Below are 14,175 nucleotides of genomic sequence, written 5' to 3' on the forward strand. Positions count from 1 at the left end.
AGTGCTCTATTGATCTGGGTCTTCTTTTGTAAAGTTGTTATTACGATCGTATCTCAGTCATCAAGGCTGTTTGAGGTAAATGAGTTAACGTGTGCGGAGAATTTGGAACACTGGGTGTATTCAGCTGTCAAGTGCTCCGTCAAGATGTGTTGATTTTTCCATTTTCTTTCTATGTAAATTTCTCCTTGAATTTCCAGTTGAAAGATTTGTCACTTATAAGATAAAACAAGTGGAAAGCAGTGTTTCCCGGGAAACAAGGGTACCTGTGTGAGTTAAGGACCTGGTATATTCAGTGTCTGCTCGGTCAGCTGTGGACTGAGGCTGGATGCCCAGGGGGAGGAGGGGAGCCCAGCCACGGTCACACACCCCCGGGGCCCTCCAACTTCTCTCAGAATGTTCTTTAAAGGAAACAGCTTATGCTTTTCTTGTAAAAAAAAAAAAAAGAAAAGAAAAAAAGGTACTTTTCTTTTGAACTATTATTTTGTGCTTTATAATGCAATAGATGGAGAATTCTTTTTTTATCATCTCATTGATTGATTGCCTTGAAAGGGCTCTCCTTTCTTGCAATAGAGAGCCTGCAATTTGATACAATGTTATAATACATGTTTAAAAACGATCAGCTTAAGGATAATAGCAATTTATCTACCACTTTTTTTTTTTATTGAGTTATAGTCAGTTTACAATGTTGCGTCCATTTCTGGTGCACAGCACAGTGCTTCAGTCATACACGAATATGCATATATTCATTTTCATATTCTTTTTCACCATAAGCTATTACAAGGTATTGAATATAGTTCCCTGTGCTGGACAGTATAAACTTGTTTATCTATTTTATATATACCAGTCAGTGTCTGCAAACCACGAACTCCGTTTATCTCTTCCCACCCCCCTCCCCACTGGGAACCATAAATTTGTTTTTTATGTCTGTTACCTTGTTAATATCCAGCCTCTGTGAATCCTGTTGGTGTTTATTTTTACGTCTACTTGCATAAGAATATTTTCATTTAGTGGTATTTTTTTTTACGTCTACTTGCATAAGAATATTTTCATTTAGAGGCATTCTGAGTTTGTGTATGATTTTTGTATCCCAGCTCTTTAACGCAACGGCACATTATGAGCTCAGAATTCTCTGTTCCTGTATGATTTAAAAACTGCGTCCTGCACTGCTTCCTTCCGTGTTATATTGATCGGATGGGGTGATGGGGTTTTAATCACAGTAGGTGCCCTCTGTCTGCCCCCCCAAAAAAGGAAGGACTGTCAATTCTGCTGACATGTTTCTAAGATTCAGGTGACGCCCCACTCCAGGGTGTGCTGATGGTGTTTTGTTTTGTTTTGTTTTGTTTCTCCTTCTCAGTGAAAGAAGAAATCCAGTCCAGGCAGGCCCTGGGTCTTTGGAAGGGGGCTCCTGCCTGGTGAGACCCCCGCGGGCCTCCACGCCAAGCTCTGCATTGAGCCGGGTGGGGAGCGCAGGGCAGCTGAGCTGGGATGCTGGGCTGATGCGGGGACACACAGCGAGGGGGCAGCTGCCAGAGACCCTGCGGGGCCTAGTCCCCCTCACAGGACAGGACAGTGACACTGGCCATTTCACCCGAGAGCGAGAAGACAGAGTGTGTTACAGATCAACGTACAAAAAGAGAAAAATGCATATCAGGCATCCTTGAGTGACTTAAACAAATTGTCTTAAACCAACCTAGTTAACCGTTCCCAAGTATTTCCAGCACAATGTGTGCTGGGAGCCGGAGCGCCGGCCTGGGGAGCGGGCGACCCTGCGACACTGGGCTCAAGTCCCAGCTCTAAGGTCTGATGCAAAACTTGCCAAAGCTTACAGTGCTTTTCTGTGAATCCATGACTCCTTTGTAAGTAATATTTCCCTTAAATGAAGTGTGGAGAAAATTAATTAAAAAAACAAACATATGGACAGAGAAGGACAAACATCCTATATCACTTATATGTGGCATCTGAAAAAGTGATACAAAAAAACTTATTTCCAAAACAGAAATAGACAGAAAACAGACTAATGGTTACCAAAGGGGAAAGGGATCGGGGAGGGAAAAATGAGGAATTTAGGCTTAACATATATACATGATTGTATATGAAATAGATAAACAACAGAGATCTACTGTAGAGCGCAGGGAACTATATTCAATATTTTGTAATAACCTACAACGGAAAATAATCTGAAAAAATAATACACACGTGTAACTGAATCACTTTGCTGCACACCTGAAACGAATACAACATTGCAAAGCAACCTTATTTGAGTTTAAAAATGAATAAATAAATAATATTAACCTGGGAAAAAAATCAGGTGTACATTGCTGGGGACATCATGAACCAGCGAGTACCCCTCTTAGGAAAACAAGAGAGAATTAAGTAAGAGATTAAGTTGTTTTGCTGGAGAGACAATTGGTGTTCGTATCATTGTGACTCTCAAACCGTGTGACAGTTGATGCCCCTTATGAATCATAAGAGAATTGGTTTCTGTTTGTGTAATTTTGATGTTAGATTTATTTTATTATGTGTTCCTAAAAGACACTGTACGTGGAGTACACGTCTTATGGTAAATATTTAATTACCTGAAAATTAAACCAACAGTCTCTATCTGATTCTGGATAAATAATTTGCTATTATAAATTATAATGTAAAAGCTACATTTTTCCCCCCAGTTATTTCTCATTTTAAAGACTTACCTATTCAGTGGAAAATTTGGGAAGCAGTTGAAAGTATAAAAATGCAGAGAAAAAAAAAATTTCTATAACTCTACACCCAGGAAACCGATTTGAACATGTGGAATATTTTTTCAAGAGTTTTTCTGATGCGTTTTTTAGAGTAATTGAATTCATACTGAACATACTTTAAAGTTTGGATTTTTTGAAACATTTTTATTGATTGATAATCATTTTACGATGTTGTATCAAATTCCAGGGCAGAGCACAATTTTTTAGTTATCCATGAACATACATATGTTCATTGTCACATTTTTTTCTCTGTGAGCCACCACAAGATCTTGTGTATATTTCCCTGTGCTCTGCAGTATAATCTTGTTTATCTGTTCTACATTTTGAAATCCCAGTCTGTCCCTTCCCACCCTCAAGTTAGGTTTTGCCTTAGTGAGATTTAAAGGCATTTCCCCCCAGCAGAGGGAAATTACATTCAGTATAATTTTTAAAGTTGCATTTTATTTCATTGAGATGAATTAATTGTCTCTGACTATATTATAGAGGTTTTTTTTTTTAATGTTTTCTTTATTAAAACTAACCCTAGGTTGAAATATTTGGCTTCAAAACCTGCCCACATTTCAGAATATTTCCTTAAAATAAATAAGTTCCTGAGAATTGAAATTACTGTGTCAATATGAATAAAAAAAAAAAAACACCATTCTTGTTAATATTGCCAGAATTCTCGGAAAAGTTTCTGCTTGACTAGCAGTATCTGAGGGCACTCAGTGAATTCTGTTTATTTAACCTTTGTACCGTCACATTTGAAATCATCTCACTTTTAATGGAAAGAGTTCTATAATTAAGAAGCTAATGTCTTTTGAATGCTTGCTACCCATTTATAATCTATTTTATGTTGTGGTTGATTGGTGTATGATTTTTGTTTAAAAGATGACTTTACATGAAATGGATGGGTAAGTAATTTGGACCAACTTATCCGTTAAAAGTCACTAGAAAAAAAGGCAATGTGTGCTAAGGGCACCCGAAACTTGATAAATTCAGGGAACCACTGAGCTAGGAGACAGGAGGGAGAGTACAGGCAGGTGGTGACCCAGGATTTAATGTTCTTTATCTCAGGAGTCCTTTGCTGGTTTCGCAGGGGATGGCTGAGCCTTTGAGCTGCGCTTTGGGTGAATTTGGGAACCCCCATCACTGTCGATCAGAACCCTGAAAACCTGGCCCCCAGTACTGAGCTGAGGGGCAGCAAGACTCACAGGGACTCAGCTCTGCAGGGATCACCTGTTACCCTGGAGGAGGGTCACCAGGAGACAGCCTCCCCCCCGCCCCAGCCACCTGCAAAGAGAAATGTCAGTCCTCCTTGGTCTGACCTTGTTTCTCCAGACAATTGTCCACATGCAGCGTCTGTGTTGACACTCCTTTGGTGTCCCTCAGATTCTCCCAGGCTCACCTCTTATGTGAGCCATGGATGGAGCAGTCAGCGGCACACAGGTTTCTTCCACCAGCTTTGTGCGGTGCAATCTGATGGGACCTCAGCTGGGGTCACTCCCTGCCCGGGCTTCTCCACTGCCATGGCATAGAGGGTCCAAGCCAACCCACTGTGTGCTCACCACGCACAGCCCAGAAGTGTAGGGGTTAATGCTGCACAAAGATGATGGAGGAGATGGGTGCATGGCCCCGCTTCCCCCGGGACACTCATTTCATGGAGCAAACTGGGAGTCTGCCATGCCTGCGCTCCAGAGTCCGCATCCGGTCCCAGCCTTTCACGGCTCCCTTGCTCGGCTGTCCCTCTCTCCTTGTTTCACGCCACCTGTCTCACATCCCTGCCTCCTGGACTCACTTTCCAAGTCAAGTGCTCACACGCAAGCTTTAGTCTCGGCCTCTGCTTTGGAGGGAACCCAAACATACAGTTGATCTCAAAAGGAACCTTAGAAAACAGATCCTCAAGATGGGGTTTTAGAGCCGGGTCTCTCACTGGATGGATGGGAGTCAGGGCATCGTGTCTGGCTGTGGGGGGTGATTGCCCCACTGGATGGGGCACATAGAAGTATGAAACTCAGTACTGTCATCTCTGCAAGACTGGGTTGTGGCACAATTAGGAAGGAAAACAGGAGGTTACATGCTGGCTGTGGTCCCTGAACGGCATGGAAAAAAAAAAATGGGAATTAAAATCTGGCTTTTGCTAACTGCTTCGGAAGCCTTGAAAACAATACAATGACATGCTTGGACCAACGATCAAGTCTAAACACTCTGTGAGATTCTGAGGGTCTCCAAGGTGGTGTATGGTGGGCAGCCCCGAATCTCCTGCAGGTCCAAGGGCGGAGCATCGAACTGCCAAGTTTGCAAATGAGAATAAATGAAGACACAGCTTTACCAGGTCTGAGATGCCCAAGAGGAAATGAGGGGGGTCTGAGACCCCCTGAGATGGGTATGTGATGAGCTCAGACCCTGAATCCCCGGGTCCAACAGACGCAGCATCCTTCCTCTTTCCAAAGGAGCACACACTCTGCTTGTGGTGCTGGGGACCTCACCAGAGAGGCACCTCACACGATGACATCTGTCCTCTCTTGGATCCACCCTTGCTGCCCTCTCCGCCTCTGACAGTGACAGTCAAATCTCGGCACGGTCTGAGCAGGAAGAGCCAGTCCCAGCTCGAAGGAATAAGCTGTATGCAGAAGTCATTGTCCCCGAGTTCCACGTACCAGCTGGAATGGGGAGGACGCACATTGCAGTGGATCTTGAGAAAATAAAAATGAGGATATGGAACTCCGTGGGGGAAAATTCACTTGCATGGTTCATTCCCTTGTGCTTGGGCTCAGCGACCTTCCGAGGACCACTGGAGCCAACCCTAAGACACCCCAGGGGATGGTTCCTCAAAGCTTGGGTATGAGAGTCAGATGCTTCAGCATAGGATTGAGGAGAGGATCAAAAGAGTCAGGAAGGTGGCAATGATGGAATGGGTTTATCAAGTAAGACCAGGAGATGTAGCATCTCAGCAGGCTTCTTGGGGGCGCCCTGAGGATGCTCCCCTCCCTGAGGTGGAAGGCAGCCGTGTCTTTGGGGATTTCTGTGATGCTGGTCTTTGGAATCAATGGTAGGATGTCAACCGTAGACACAGGTGCATGGTATGGATGGGGACGGTGGTACTGCAGGATGGAGGGTCAGGTGGTGGTCCCTAGCCGTGGCCAGCACAGTGAACACAGCTACAGGAGTGACAGTGATGAACTCAATTCAGGGCACCCTCCCTGTGACAGTCTGTTCTGAGGAAAGAGATAGGTGGATGGCTTGATTTTCCTCGAAACTGTAAAAATAACCACCAAATATCCATCAAGTATCAAATGGACTAATAACTGGTGATAAGAATCATATATTGGAATTCTTTCCAGCAATGAGAATGAAATCCCGGCCACGGGCAAAAATTCAAATGGCTAAACTTACTGCTGAGCAAAGGGGTCCGATGCAAAGGACACATATGAAGTGGTTCCATGTGTATCAAGTTCAAAAAGCAAGCAAATCTAAATTCTGACAAAATAAAGGAGAAAAATCATATGATTATCTCAGTATAGGCAGAAAGTCATGTTCAGTGTTTCTTAGCAAGCCAGGAATAAATGGAATCTGTAGCAATGAATCTATTTGTTGATGAACTATTGAAAGTTTTTCTTTTAAATTGGATGACCAGCACTGTAGGTCTCTAGCAAGAAATAATAAGGCAAGATAAATAAAATACACCACGACTGGACTGGAAGGAAGAAATAAAACTGCCTTTATTTGCCAACAACATGATTGTGTGTGTAGAAAAATCTAAAAACGCTACAGATGAACAATTAGAATTGAGTGAAGTTTATGACAATTGTGGTCAATAGAATTCAATATGTTATACACAATCTGACTCCTATGTGCCAGCGACGGTTAGACATGAAATTTAAAATTATACTTTTCATGAAACATCATTAAGCATCAAATAGCTAAGAATAAATCTAATATAAAATGCACAAGATTCCTCTGCTGGAAACTTTAAAACGGTATTGAGAGAAAGGGGGTGAGAAGGGATAAATTGGGAGTTTGAGGTCTGCAGATGCTAATTACTACATATAAAATAGATAAGCAACAAGTTTCTTCTGTGCAGCACAGGGAACTCTATTCAATATCTTGTAATAACCTTAAATGAAAAGGAATATGAAAATGAACATACGTATGTATCTGCCTGATGGGGACACTGTGCTGTGCACCAGAAACTGACACGTTGCAACTGACTGTACTTCAATAAAAACCAAAATAAAACAGCATTGAGTGAAGTTAAAGAAAAATAAAGCTATATAGTTTGGTCCTGGATTAGAAAATTGGATGTTATTAAGATGCCAATTTTCTGTGAATTAATTTAATTGATAAAAATCCTTATTTAAAAAAAAAAACAAACAACCCAGCAGGTGTGTGTATGCGTATGTGCAAGCCGACAGGCTAATTCTAAAATTAGTACAGAATTTTAGTGTCCAGTCAAACAGGGAGAAGAATATAAAAAGTTGGAAGATTTGTACTCTGGATACCAAGAGATGATTAGGTGAGAGGAATTTAAAAATGTTCTATTTGTATGAAGATAGAAAAATCAACCAAGTGAAAAGAATAAAAAGTACAAAAATATATACGGTCACTTGATTTATGGCAAAAATATTATTGGGTAAGTTATTGGATATTATTGGGATAAATTGGGAGTTTGGGATTAGCAGATACAAATCACTATATACAAAATGCATAAATCACAAGGTCCTGTAACACAGGGAACTTCTATTCAATAGCTTGTAACAACCTTTGATGAAAAAGAACATAAAAAGGATACACATTTGTGTAATTGGATCTCTCTGCTGTGCACCGGAAACTAACACGACCTTGTAAGTCAACTCTACTTCAATAAAAAAAGGAAAATGCCCTCTGCCTCCAAAAAAAAGATATCATTGGAGAATAATGGGGAAAGGGCAGCAAGTGAATGATGCTGGATATCCGTAAAAAGTGCATAGCCACAAGAAAGCAATTTAATCTTAATCTTTAACTCCACATTGCGAAATCATAGAAAATAAATGCGTTGATCTCTGTTTCCACTTCCTGGCGCAGATCTAACACCCTTGTAAGTTCCTATGTCATAGAAGCACCAGGAGCATCTTTTGTTTTATTATTTAGTCTTTGACCCTGGTTCCTGACCCTAAATCTCCTGGATTTCCCTGGGGGAAAGAGTGTCTTTTGCTGGATAAGGTGACCTCTGGTGGGCTCCAGGGTGGGGGCTGGTCACTAGAAAGACCAAGCCGTGATGGGAAATGTGGGATTTCAGCCTCACCCCCGTCCTCTCAGAAGAGGAGAGCGGCTGGACGTCGAGCTAATGATTGGTCACGTCTATGTGATGAAATCACCTTAAAAATGTCAAAAGTACGAGGTTCGGGGTGCTTCCAGGTCGGTAAACACATCTGTGTGCACCCCCACTCCACGAGGACAAGAGCTTCCAGACCTCCCCATATATACCTGTCCATCCGCAGCATTTATCATCTTTATTATGTCATAAACCAGTAACTATAAATGTTTCCCTGAGTTCTGTGGGCTATTTCTAGCAAACGATCAAACATGAAGAGGGGATCATGGGGTCCTCCAAATAGCAGCCAAGTTGGACAGAAGATGCGGGTCACTTGGGGACCTACTGTTTGCTGTTGGCATCTGAAGTCGGGGGAGGCTTTTAGGACCGAGTCTGTAAACTGTGGGGTCTATAAGCTCTGTGTCAGAACTGAGATGAAAAATAGGACACTCAGCTGGTGTCCGAGGACTGCTGGGTGGAAAACCCACACGATGGATGTCAGAAGCGTTGTGAGTGCGAGAGCAAAGGGAAACACAATGAATCCTTTCTCAGATGTGTGCTCTCCACCAAGATAAAACCCAGGTGGACTGTAGACATCTCTGTGAAAAATAAATTCATACAATTCCAAGGAGATAACAAGAGAATACGTATGTCTTCAGGATTAGGGAAAGTTTCCTCAATGTTACAAGTAGTCACCAATAAGAAAAAAAATAAAAGACGAAGGAGAGCATACATTAACACCAAGACACATTAAGAGAATGAAATAGAAGCCACTGGGTTTGAGAAGATTATTTGCAACACATATAATTGAAAAGAACTTGTATCAGAAACAAAAATAAACTCAAAATCAATCAGAAAATGACAAGTCACTTTGGAAAACTGTTTCTTATTATTTTTTTTAAAGCACAGGGAAATATATACAAGATCGTGCGGTAGCTCACAGCGAAAAAGAATGCGACAGTGAATGCATGTATGCTCGTGCATAACTGAAAAATTGAGCTCTACACTGGAATCTGACACAACATTGTAAACTGGCTACAACTCAATTAAAAAAATAGTTAAAAAAAAAAAAAAGAAAACAAATATATGTATGTATGTGAATGACTGGGACATTGTGCTGCGCACCAGAAATGGACACATTGTAACTGACTATATGTCAATTAAAAAAAAAAAAAAAGAAGAAGACTGTTTATTGAGGCATTATCTTTAATGGCCCCAAACTGAAAACAAAAATTTCATCACCATTATAGTGACTTAGTAAATTAGCGGCCATAGCGTCACGCAATGGAATGCCAACCAGGAATTAAGCTGAATTAATTACAACTGCACCTAACGTAACACTATGAATCTTGCAAACATGAGGTTGAGAGAAAGAAGCCAGGTGCAAGAAATGTACGCTGTCTGATGCCATCACAGAAAGTTCAAATCTAGATCAATCGAATCTGTGATGTGGGAGGTCAGGATGGTAGTTGCTTTCGGAAATGACTATAGGATTGAAGTCCTGATTGCAGGCGGTTTAAGGGGCACTTGAGGGGGTGGCTTAGTCTAATTCTTGATCTGGGTTCTCATGTCATGATGTGTTTTTTGGTGATAATTCTTCATGCCATGCATGCATATAATTCCATTTGCTGAATGTATGTTATGTTTCAATAGAGGCGTCCCTCTGTTGAAAGAAAAGAAGTTACTCACTGGCGTATAAAACTTCAACATTCAGTAGCCACTATATATAAAAATAGAGTGAAAAAAACCCAAATTTCTTCTGTAGAGCGCAGGGAACTATATTCAATATTTTGTAATAACCTTTAATGAAAATATAAAAAGAAATATATGTATGTACATGCATGACTGGGACACTGTGCTGTGCACCGGAGATGGACACATTGTCACTGACTGTACTTCAATTAAAACAAAACAAAACAAAACAAAAACCACAACAACGAAAAAAACTTAAACATTCAGGGGTAGAGCCAGCTTCAAGCTCACTCAGATCTCCTTGCTGACAAATCTGTACGAAATGCGCAAGTGTCATATTGGCAGCAATGTTAGGATGAGCAGCCAGGACATGGCTAAGTGCCTTCAATTTATACACTTCTTTCCTTCCACCTTTTACTTCCACCCTGTGAGTCATTTCCTCCGGGTTAACGGCTGCCTATGTGCCTCACTCTGTGTGAAAGGTAGGCACGGGGCACGTTCTTCAGTCCCATCCAGTAGGGGTGAAGTCTGCCTTTTATGGGAAATAAGTTCTTGAAGTTTCCCATTAGCCATCCGATTCACGTAAAATTGCACAAGAGAGAATTATTTGCTTGGAGAACGGCCCCACGGATGATAATTTGGGTACAGTAGTTAATTAAGTAATGAACTATACTACTCCCTCCGGGTATGAATCAAACCTATTTCTCTCATCCCTGGAGGATCATTTTTCTAAGATGTCGGTGCCCAGTCTCTTCTCAAGGATGTTTGTACAGCAGCCAGCCAGGCTGGGTGGAGATACTGGACAGAGGGCAGGTGGGTTCACGGTCCACTGTGATGGAGATAATGGCTCCCCTGGGGAGGAGGGCAGGCAGGTTGACTTCAGTTCCCCTATAAAAGATTGGGGCTTCCTAAGCCTGGGGTCCTCTGGCTGATACAGACCCATGGTCAGGACACCATCCACATGGTCACTCCGTCATCACCCAGTGGGACTTGTGGGGCAAGTGGATTGATGCAAACATGACTTTCATGCTCCCTGTGGTGCTTGGAGGAATAAAGGTCTTTGTCTCGGAGCCAGGAGTCTCGTGTCTTCCGCCAGCATCCTTGAAACTGTGGCCGGCTACGTTATTAGCTTGCAGTAGGATAAATTCTCAGACCTTTTGTAATTCTTGAAAGAGATCGACTTGAAAGAGATGGACTTGGCTTCATCTAGTGTTGCTACCACGTTTACAGTACGATCCAAAGCTGAGATTCTGAGTTGAACAGTGCTGAGTGATGAAAATGCAGCTGAGTAAAATTTAAAGACCAAGTTGGCTTTAGCAAATGGTCCGTGGTTCGAGCAGCATCTCATCCAGGTTTTTAAAGGCAGAAAGAGGCGGAGGGAAGAAGGGAATGGTTAGCAAAGAATGCACTGTGGTCAGGGACGGTCTTATCTAGAGGGTTACCTCGCTAGTGCTGACCAGTGAAGAGTTCACCCCTAAGAGAGGTTGAAACTGCTGTTAGATTAGGTATTAAGTTTTCTTGTGGGGCTTAGCTCAGATAACTCTGCTTGGTCCTTTTTTAAAAATTGCATTTGTATTTTTAACAACGGTATCCCACGTAAGTTGCCCAACAGAGTAGGCAAAAGTTGCATCAGTTAGACGGTGATAAAATGGTTCAGTTTATTCCTCTTTTGGCCCTGGGGCGCAGGCTTCACACCATCACCTCCCAAGTGGTCCAGAAGCCCCTGCTTCTGCCTGGGGCTAAGCGTTCATGCTGTTGGCCAACGCTTGTCTCCCGAACACTGACCACAGCGACTCCAAATGAGATGCTCAGTGAGTGAGCAGTGAGTTCCCGACTGTCCTCCAAAGATGGCAGGGAGAGTGACACCTTGCACCGAGGTCCCTTCCAGGCACTTCCAAGAAATGTTTCTGATTAACTTCCAACGCTGAAGAACAGACTGTCTCCATTTTTTCCCTCCCCATGTGTCTCATCATCTCTGTCTCTCTCTTTCTCTCTCTTTTTTTACCCTAAATCTCTCTCCTCTAGCTTTGATCTACTTTCCAACACAAAGAAGAAACTTTGCTCTCCAAGTAGGCACCCCAGTCAGAGCCTTTGTTTCTGTTTTCACTCAATAGACTCGCTTTTAGGGCATGTGGTGGTGAGTGACAGAGAGCGGAGACCCCTGGGTGCATTTGAAAGAATTTAATGTGTTTGTGTAGAAATGGAGGGGACGCTTTCCAGCGCATTTGTATTTCCATCCAGAGTTTATTATTTTTTTTTCCTGACCTGCGTGTGGCTGGACGGTGCCCATCTTCACGTGAATGCCCCGCCGGAATCTAAATCTTGACAAGTTGCAAACAGGCCCATTGTCCCCTCCCTCTGTGGTCTCTGTCCCGGGGATGGACATTCAGGCTGATTCAAAACAGAGTGAGTGTCAGCTCCTACTGAAGGCGAGTGACTCGAATGCTAATGTCAGCTCTCTTTGAATCTCCTGAGTGCACAAAGAAACCGAACAACAAATGGGGGTATTTGGTGCCCAGAACTTTGTTTTTAATGACTGAAAATGAAAGACACCCACAGGGAATATTTTTCCACTTAAAAAGATTTACGTGTATTTTATTTAACTCAAGTTTCAACTAATAGTATTAGAGGGTCGTCTTGTAACTCTCCTCAGCGACTATCAACTAATAGTATGAGACTATTTGGATTTTCAGACGTAAAAGGAAATGATTTACCATAAGAAACATTGTGTTCAGCATCATTTATCTTTGCTTGTAACTCATGCCATTGATAACGCTAAAAGTATCACATATTTGCATGTTTCAGGCAAAGAACAGACCTATTAGAAATTCCATCCCTCCAAATATATTAAGGAAATGCCTGCATTGATTTGAGTTCAGCTGTGAATTCTCATCTTTGAATGTGACCGACATAGTGTAAGTGAGGGAGACTGGATTCTGTTTTTACCGAGCCTGGCTGCTGGGCATTGTTTCTGGTTCTCATTAAAAAAAAAATCATTCCACCTAAGAAGTGCCATATGAAAGGAGGCGCAGTAGCCCAGAAACGTGTACCTTGCTCTTTACGGACAAATTCCCATCATAGTGAGAAAAGAACAAAACCCACATAAACGTTACGTGGTGATTTGCCTCTCTCCTGATGCTACAAAATTCGCTCTTAAAATTGTGCTGAAATGTCACCTATAAAAGTCGACACCTCTACCCAAACAGATTTTTTTTTTTGCTGCGTGGGGTTTCTACATTGAGACACGTTGCGACCTTTCCAACAGCGTGGGAAAAAAATGTCAGTGTCCAATGTCATTCTCAACGGTAGAAGTCCGTCAGATCTCTTATTCCCCAGTTTTAAATCCCCTCAATTCTCTCCTCTGTGTGATCCCTGAAGGGGGCTTTCTAAATGCAGAATTTACTATGTCTGTCCTCTGCCTACAGACCTGCTGTGATTATTCGTCAATCATAAATTAAGGAGCAACTCCGTACCGTGTCACTCAGAGTCATTCTCAATCTAAGCCCAACCTTTATTTGGCCTCACCTTCTGACATCACCTCCACTGCCCCCCACTTCATTGCACCCACAGTTACACATTAGAGCCCACCTTCCCTGAGACCCCACCTCACCACCAGCTCTGAGTCTCTGTACCTCTGTTCTGCTGACCTGTGTCAATCTTATCTCCTTTCCTCCTTACAAACTGTCACTGGAGATCTCTTGGGGTCCTTCCTCAGCTCAAGTGTCACCTCTCAGCTAGGTCCTCAAGGGAGAGTAAATCGCACCATCTTTCAGCTCCCCTTGAAATTTTGCATTTCCTCCTGGTGAAATGACCACGTCACATAGCATTATTGTCACCCGTCACTTTTCTGTACTGTGATTTGTGTTTCCTGCTGGCTCATAGTCTGTCTCCCAGAAGGCACTTTATTTCTTGTTCAAATTTGGTTTTATATAAACCTTTAAATAAGTTATAATTCATTTACTGAATATCACCAGGCAACACCACTAGCCAGTTCAGTGTTCTGTCACTGCTGTAGATGGTAAATAAAACTCAGACTTAGACTCTGTTTGGAATCCAAGTTTTTCATCATGGAGAGAATGGATAATGGCAGAACACAGAGTGAGAGTAAACTAAAACAAACAAATGAAATCAGAAGACAGCACCAGAAAACTGTAAACAGGTTCATCCAAATAATTAAACATAGAATTACTATTCGACACAGCAGTTTCACTTCTGGGTATGTATCTCAAAGGACTGAAAGCAAAAACTCAAGATACATGTACACCGATGCATATGGCAGCATTATTGACACTAGCCAAAAGGTGGAAACAACCCAAAGGTCTATCGGTGGATGAATGAGGAATGAAAAGCCGATATACACATTAAAATGGAGTAGTATACAGCCTTAAAAAAGAACGTGATTTGGACGCATGATACAACATGGATGCGCTTTGAACACTCTTTGCTAAGTTAAATAAGTCAGACACAAGAGGA

The sequence above is a fragment of the Camelus dromedarius genome, chromosome 35 (genome assembly GCF_036321535.1).
Source record: "Camelus dromedarius isolate mCamDro1 chromosome 35, mCamDro1.pat, whole genome shotgun sequence".
Taxonomy (NCBI): domain Eukaryota; kingdom Metazoa; phylum Chordata; class Mammalia; order Artiodactyla; family Camelidae; genus Camelus; species Camelus dromedarius.